Genomic DNA, 7,440 nt, shown 5'->3' with positions numbered 1-7,440 from the left:
TTAGCTGGGCGAACGCCTAAGGTACAGCTCTTGACATTGTTTCTTCCATGCGGTTAGACTAACAGTTTATCAAAAGAGTATAAAATTGTCAGGAAAAGGAGCAGATTAATGGCCAGTAAAGTGAAGATCATTGAATTTATGATATAAGTAGCAGTATCACTGGAGCTCAAGAAATGGCTTATTAGATAAGCACCATGTACACACACAGGGAAGTGCTGAGCCCCCCCGGATCTGCTGCATTGTCAGCAGCTGCTTCCCAAATCCCAGTGGGGTGGTGTCCACACTTCACCTCCCTCCTCCTTCCCTCCCTTTAGGTTTGGGTTTATTCTGTAACTCACTCATACAATTTCCTCTCAATTAAACCCTCTTAAGATTTCAGAAATGATAACTTTTTCTTCATGTCTGTGCTGATACAACCATTTCTGCAGCTAATTTTTGGCAATTTTGGCTGCTTTTTACACCAGGGATAATCATTTTAATATCAGCAACAATGATGTACAGGTCTTATGATTATTTGTAAAAAATCCCCCAGCATTAGCAACTTATGGATCCCATATGGCTCCTGCAGCAATTACCACTGCAAGGATAATTACCTGCCAGATAAGGCAAATGGAAGAAAGGAGACAGGGAACCTGGTAGAAACTAAACATTCCTGGGGATGGCAGAGGGGCTGTGCTTTGGGTTCCCGAGGTCTCTGCCCTGCAAGACATGGGCACAGGTTTTCAAGCTTCAGAAGAGGGATTCTGGGTGCATTGATGACTAAAAACTGTGAGTTTAACTGGTGCCATGAATCTTGGTGTCCAAGTGCTGTCTCCAGCATGTGGCATTGGCTCAACAGGCTGTCTTTTCCCAGGGCTTGCCAAGAGCATCTTACAAGTTTCATCTCTGGACTGGCAGATTTCAGGCTGCTAAAGCATCATTAAGTCCCTAATTCCTTTGCAGCCTAATCTGCCCAGCTGGACATTATATCTCTTCAGCAGCACCACCTTTACTCCCCCCATTTCTCTCTTTCCTACAAAAATCTAGATTTAGGGAAGCAGAGTTATGTTGTGAGCAAGACAGAGCGAGCGGCTGCTTGAAGAACGAAATGCCCCAGCACCCAGGGCTCTTCCCACCCTAGTGTGCACCCAAATGTGGACCCAGGTGCACAGCAGCCACAGGATTTTTGGGCTGAAGATCTCAAATGGTGGTCAAGTCCAGGAGATTTTCCCTAGAGTTATTTTGGATAGCTGCTGCTTTGGTAGGATTGTCTCTGTTCCAGAGAACTTGTAAAGTTCAGGACATTTTGAATGGGCCCTGCAGCTCTCCCTAGGGTGGATTTTAAAAGGATGCATCTCCTAGAGCTGTGTGTATCCAACTGGCATATAGCACAAATCCAGCCTGGCTCTGGGTCTTTGAAATGCACTGGTTTGTAACCAAGGCAAGTCAAAGATGGGAACAACCTCTTCCAAAAAGGAGTAATTTTCTACCCCCACACTATCACCATGGGGTCCTTGGGAATTTCCCTGGGTTTTTGCTTCACTCCTGACTGAAGGACCTGCCTCACGTTTCCTCCTCTTTTGAGCTGAGCCAGTTTTCATTCCCTTGGGCCACACCCAGCATCACTAGAGATGCTGACTCCATGGTGCTGCTGGCCAGGCTTTCAGCTTGAGCAGGTGTGGTACCACCTCTTCCAGTCCTGCTTTTTGAGTGAATTTTGCTCCCTTGGATTTAATATTTGGCCGTATCTAAGCAGGGATGCAGTTTTTATTGAGGATGAGGTGAGTGGATAGAGTGGTTCAGGCTACACTGTAAATGTTGCTGTATTTTTGCATGTATTTGTTTTTAATTTCCCATTCTGGGCATCTGGGAAAGCTTGGAGTAAGCAAAGTGTGTTACATCCCAGGGCTCTTTATGTACATAAACAACTGGAGGTTTATTGCCTTGACCTTCCCTGAAACAAGGTCTTGGCTCCTCTGAGTTAAATCTTGGGGAGAAAAAGGGATCTAATAAGCTGAGCTGCAGATTTGGGCTTCTAGAAAGCACATCTAGGTGCCAACAAGATACCAGGAGGCTGAGATTTGCCACAAATGGGACAAATCTTTTTTAATGGCTTTTGTTCTGTTCACCAGGGTCTGACAGCCCTGTTCCTTGCCAACAGTAAATAGTCTGGAAGCAGGGAATTGGTGATTATATTACATTTAAGGCAATTCAGCATGGTTTTACTTGATTTGGAGTGTGGGGGAGAAGTGGCACAACATCTATGCACAGACTGGACAGGTTAGGTCAGACACTTTATTGCCTGAGCATGAAACATTGCATCACATGGAAAGAGCCATAATTAGGTGTTCAGGAAGAGTTCATCCTGCCCATTTGAGTCAAAGCTGTAAACTAAAAGGGCAGAGAGATCAGAGGCTTCCACCAAAGGCCAAAGCAATTTGCTGAGGAGCTTAACTGGAGGGTTAAGTGCCCGTGCGGGGGGGATCAAATCACCTGCAGCCTCTTCCTTGCCTTTAGTTTTACTCCTCCTCCAGAAACAGGAAACAACCAACGTGTGGGAAGTATCTCTACTTCAGCTGGGCATGGCCTTTTCAAGCCTGATCACAGTCCAAGAGGTGGAGGAAAAAAGCTCCAAAAAGGCACAGCCGTGCTTCTATGGTGATAGCCCCTGGGTGGGCAATGTGGCTTCATATCCTGGGGTTCTGCTCCAGCCTGCTCAGTCCTTCCCTGCCTCTCCCTCCTGGTGATGCTTTTGCACTCACCCTTCTAAAAGATCTCATCTTCCTGGGGCATTTTGATTGCTTTAGGTAGACATTGCCTTCTTTTCCTGCAGCGTTATCCCTTCCCTGCCCCTGCCTGCTGGAGCTGCCTCTTGCACACTCCACAAAGCAGCCAGGCACTGTCCTCTGCTTTTGCCCACCTCCTGGCTTGCCCTGACAGTAGCTTTAGGGGATGTGGAGCAGGGGAAGGGCTTGGAAACAGGGAACATTTGGATGCTGAGAGGCAGGGGAAGGAGGGTAAGCAGGTACCTTGCTGGCTTGGTGGGAGCAGATGTGTCAGTGCAGGCACCTGCATGGATATGGACAATAATTTCTCTGTCTTTGCAGAGCTATGGCCTTGAAGTTTGCCTCTTTTATTCTGTAGGGACCACTGACTGCAGAAAACAGATGCCATCTGTCCACCGTGCCTTGTAAATCAGACTTTAATCATCTCAGGGAGAGCTCTGTCTCCAGCTGAGTGCTGCAAACCAGGTCTGCAGGAGTAACTCTGCAAAATTTACATTTCTGAGATAGGTTAGTGATTAGAGCTCCAGCTTCATACCAGGGAGGCTGAAATCCAATTTCTTCCCCTCTCACAGATTTCCTGGCTGTGGGTGGAAAATAGCTTAGGCCATGAATTGATCAGGTAAGTGCAGGTCTGTTTCTCAGCTCCCAGCTGACCTCCATCCCCAGCACGCTGACTCTGCAGCATATCTGCATCCAGAGTGGGCAGAGAGGCTCCCATAATGAAGCACACCCCTGAGTCAGGACCAAGAGATCCATGATCCAGTTTTGCTCCATGAAAACTGAAGCCACAGATTGCAGAGGTGCTGGTGTTGGAGTTGCTGTCTCCTCCAGCAGTGCCTGATTCCAGCAGCTACAGGCTTGCCTGGTGGATAACCTGTTTGTTCCAAGGGCTGCTGCACTAGGTTGCAGTGGGCAGTGAGGGAGAGAGCCAGGGAGGGAAATGGCACAAGCTCTGACTCTGTCTGGTCTTGTACAGCCCTTACACAGGTCTGCAAGGCAAACTGTGTGTTCCTGCAACAATAAAAGTGCACTGCTGAGGATGGTCACAAGCACAGGTGGACTGTCCTTGTCCCTTTTTTCAACTCATTATATATTGCAAAATCATTGCAGGTATTACAGGGAGGCAGCAAAGCAACCTCTTTGTGAGTAAAGAATCAATAATTTGTTTTCTTCTTCCTTATATGAAAACAATACCATAAAATCATGTTGGTTTATTAAAAAGGCAATACTCTCAAAGCACAAATGGCAAGGCTGATCACAGCCTGTCCTTGGGGAGATACAGCTCTTTTGTGCACAGCCTCGGTGGACTTATTGTACAAAATAGAACTTAGCAAAGCCTCTAAAAACATGGTTATTTATTAGTTGGCATTGCCAAGTTTTGACCCTGAGGAACTTACAGGGGCAGAGCAGATGGAGCCCAGCATTACCTGCTGGACGTTTTGAAACAAATCTCTGCCCCTTCTCCTCCACCCTCAAAAAGGGGATTTGCCAGGCAGGATGGTTCCTCACAGCTGTCCCAGGTCACTCATCTCTGCCATTTTACACAGAAGAAGTTCATCCTCCCAGGCTGTGTGTCACCACATCACAAGAGGGTGGTTCCAGCAGTCATATCCTGGGATGAAGCCAAGTCCTGTCAGCCCATCAAACCCCAAATCTAATGTTTATAATGATGCTACCATTAATTTTTTTAATGTGATGCCATTAGAGTTTAAGCTCTTGCAAGGCTGCAGGAGAAGAAAGGTGCCTCCTGTCAGCATCTTCTGACATGGTGCAGAAGCAAACCTGCCTCCTTGCTTCACACGAGTTGGGGCAGCCATCATTCATTTTGCACAAAATCTTTTTTCCCCCACCTCTGCAGTGCAGTGGAGATTGCAGCTGGGCCACACATTGATGAACTGGATGGGGTGAGGGCACAAAGGCAGCATGGCTTGTGTGAAAACCATTCAATGGGGAATCAGTAAAGGAAATGCCCCCTTGTCTCCCACCTTCCTGCCCCTTACAAACCCCAGGGAGTCATTCTGTATGAAATCCATGGAGGTACTTTGGCTGGAGCTCTCTAAAGGTTTGGGCAGGGCTCATGAGGCTGGTATGAAGTGTGTGATGAGCAAATTCTGGAACTGAGGGCATCAAAGCTTATTTGTGAAAATGGGCTAATAAGGGGTTGTGTGGTACCCAGCTAATGGGGAGAGCCCAGGCTCCACTGCATAAGCCCCCCCACAGTGCTGGGATTCATTTTATTCAGCATTTAGATAGGAAGAGAAAATATTCCCCATCTTTTTTCATTAAAGATTAAATAATTCATTCAGCCAACACCCTAATGAGGCACCAACAGACATGTAATGAATAAATATTTTAAAAACAGTTAACTTAAACATTAAAAAACACCCCCATCTCTGTTGTGTAGGTAGTGTTTGGGGAACTAGGCTGGAGTGGGGAGGAGGTGGAACAGCCCCTTTCCAGAAGAGCAAAGGAGACTGCAGATTAAACAAATTCTTGAGCTGGTTTCTAATGAGCCTGCTGTAGCTTTTCCAGGTGAATCAAATAAATTAAAATCATTGGGCAAAACAAATATTTCCATTGAAGTCCTGTTTTTTTCCTATTCCCTAATCTTCCCTCCAAATCCTTATTCCTGACCCAGATGCTCAGCCCAGTCTCAGTCATGAGGATGCTGGGACTAAGGGGGTCACACCTATTTCCAGGTGAGACTGTGTTGTCCAGAGGATGTTGGAACCATCACATTACTGGTGGTTCATCACCCCCCTGGAGTCCAGGGAGTCCTCACCAAGGCTGGCTTTGTCCTACATCCCTCCAAGAGATCCTGCACTTGTGGTCCTTCTCACAAGCACCATGATTTCTCCTTTCTTTCTTCCTCTGCAAAGGAAGAGAATTTAAATATTAAATCCCACTGAGAAATTAAAAAATCGTAGGTCCTTTGAGACACAAATACAGCTAAACCCAACTGCACGAGCAGGGAAACAGATTTTCTACATGTTGGGGGAAGTTTGGCAGGTAGGAAAATATTTCTCAGCTGAACACTCTCCCTCTGATTTGAATTAATAGCTTGGGTCCAACTTCACTACTCCCATAACAAATAAATCTTTAAACCATAACTAGCCCAAGAGAAGAAGTAACTGCTGCATGTCTTTTCAGTGCTGTATTTTTTTCCTCTGTAAAGCATTCCTATTTTGAAAGCTCTCTGGCTCTTCACAGCTTATTTTCCTTGGATTTTATAGAGATGTCGGCCCCAAACACATGCACACAATTACACTTCCAGGTGGCAACATACACAAGATACATGTGGCAAAAAGTCCAAGGCAAGATGTTTCCAGCAAAACAGTGCTTGTGAATTATCCATGAGGAGATCCAGATTTTTTTTTTTAACATATTCAGCTATTAGTCAAAATTATTTGACGCTCTGCAAGATCCCTCCACTAGTGTCCACAGCTCTTCTGCCACATCTCTGTCACAGGCTTCCGCTGCCCAAGGGGATGGAGGTTTACATGGGTTTTTTCCCCCATGGTTTTGGAATCTTCTCCAGCTGCAGAGAGCAGCCTACACTGAGATCACCATTGTGTTGGTGGTGCACTGGGGGAAGTTATGAAACAAGAAGTCAATGTATCATTTGTACTTCTCTTAAACTAATAAACAATAGACGTTCCTTTCATAGGTAAAGGAACAGTTAATAAAACACTCACAAGCTCTGTCTTTCAACCCCAATAAAATCCCAGCCAGATGCCAAAGAAATCCTTAAACCCAAGCCCTGAACTCGACGTTGAAATGTCAGCCCCCCAATTGGGAGAGGAATATGTCCATTTCCTCAATGTGCCTGGGAAGAGACAGAGTTTGAAGGGCTTAATCTTTCACATTTGCTATCAGGTAGAACAAAATATTTCACCTAAAACCTGGTAGTCATAAATTAGGTCTTTGAATGCCTGCAGAGAAGTCCTCAAGCAGTTCTCAGCTCCAGATGTAGAATGAGTTTGGACAGACTTTTATGTCCATTTTAGCAAAACAGAGCAAAACAGGCTATACTCCAAAATTTCTTTTTGCAGTTCCCTCAAATAAGGTGTCTTTTTTTATTCATTGTACTGTTTCTGAGGATGGGAGGAAAGAAAGTAAATTTGGAGAATAAAGGGGAACATAAGTGGCTGCACTGAGGCAACCCTCTTGCATGGCAGAGGTCCTCTCTCTGGGTAGAGAGCTTGAAACAGCTCTGATAAATGATGGAGAGCAAGGCCAGTACACCCACAGGTTCTCCATGGTCCTTTGACTTGCCCCGGAAACAGTGGAAGAGGACAGGAAAGCTGCCACCAATGCAGAGAGGCTTTAATCCCACTTTTGCAAAGAGTCCAAGAGCAAACTTCTGAGGTGGGAGGTGACACACCAGTCCCATCCAGACCTGGCAAAGCCTGGCCTTGCACCATTGGTGCAAGACCAGTTGGTCCTTTCTCTGGCTTGCTGCTACTCTGCTGGCACCAGGGGAGTGGCTGATGAGAGCTGGCAGGAGCCTGGGCACGTGTTTGAAAGCTGGAGAGAAACGGGAAAGATGTGGCATTAATTAGGATGGCTTGGGACCAGCTGGAACTGTCAGAGTGAGTTAACTGAGGAGAAAATGGCTCACAGCTCAGGGACAGGGTGACCTGGTGGGCTTGGCAGGGGACACCAGATGAAAACC

This window comes from Serinus canaria, chromosome 2, assembly GCF_022539315.1.
Source record: "Serinus canaria isolate serCan28SL12 chromosome 2, serCan2020, whole genome shotgun sequence".
Lineage (NCBI taxonomy): Eukaryota > Metazoa > Chordata > Aves > Passeriformes > Fringillidae > Serinus > Serinus canaria.
Note: the sequence above shows the minus strand (reverse complement) of the source record.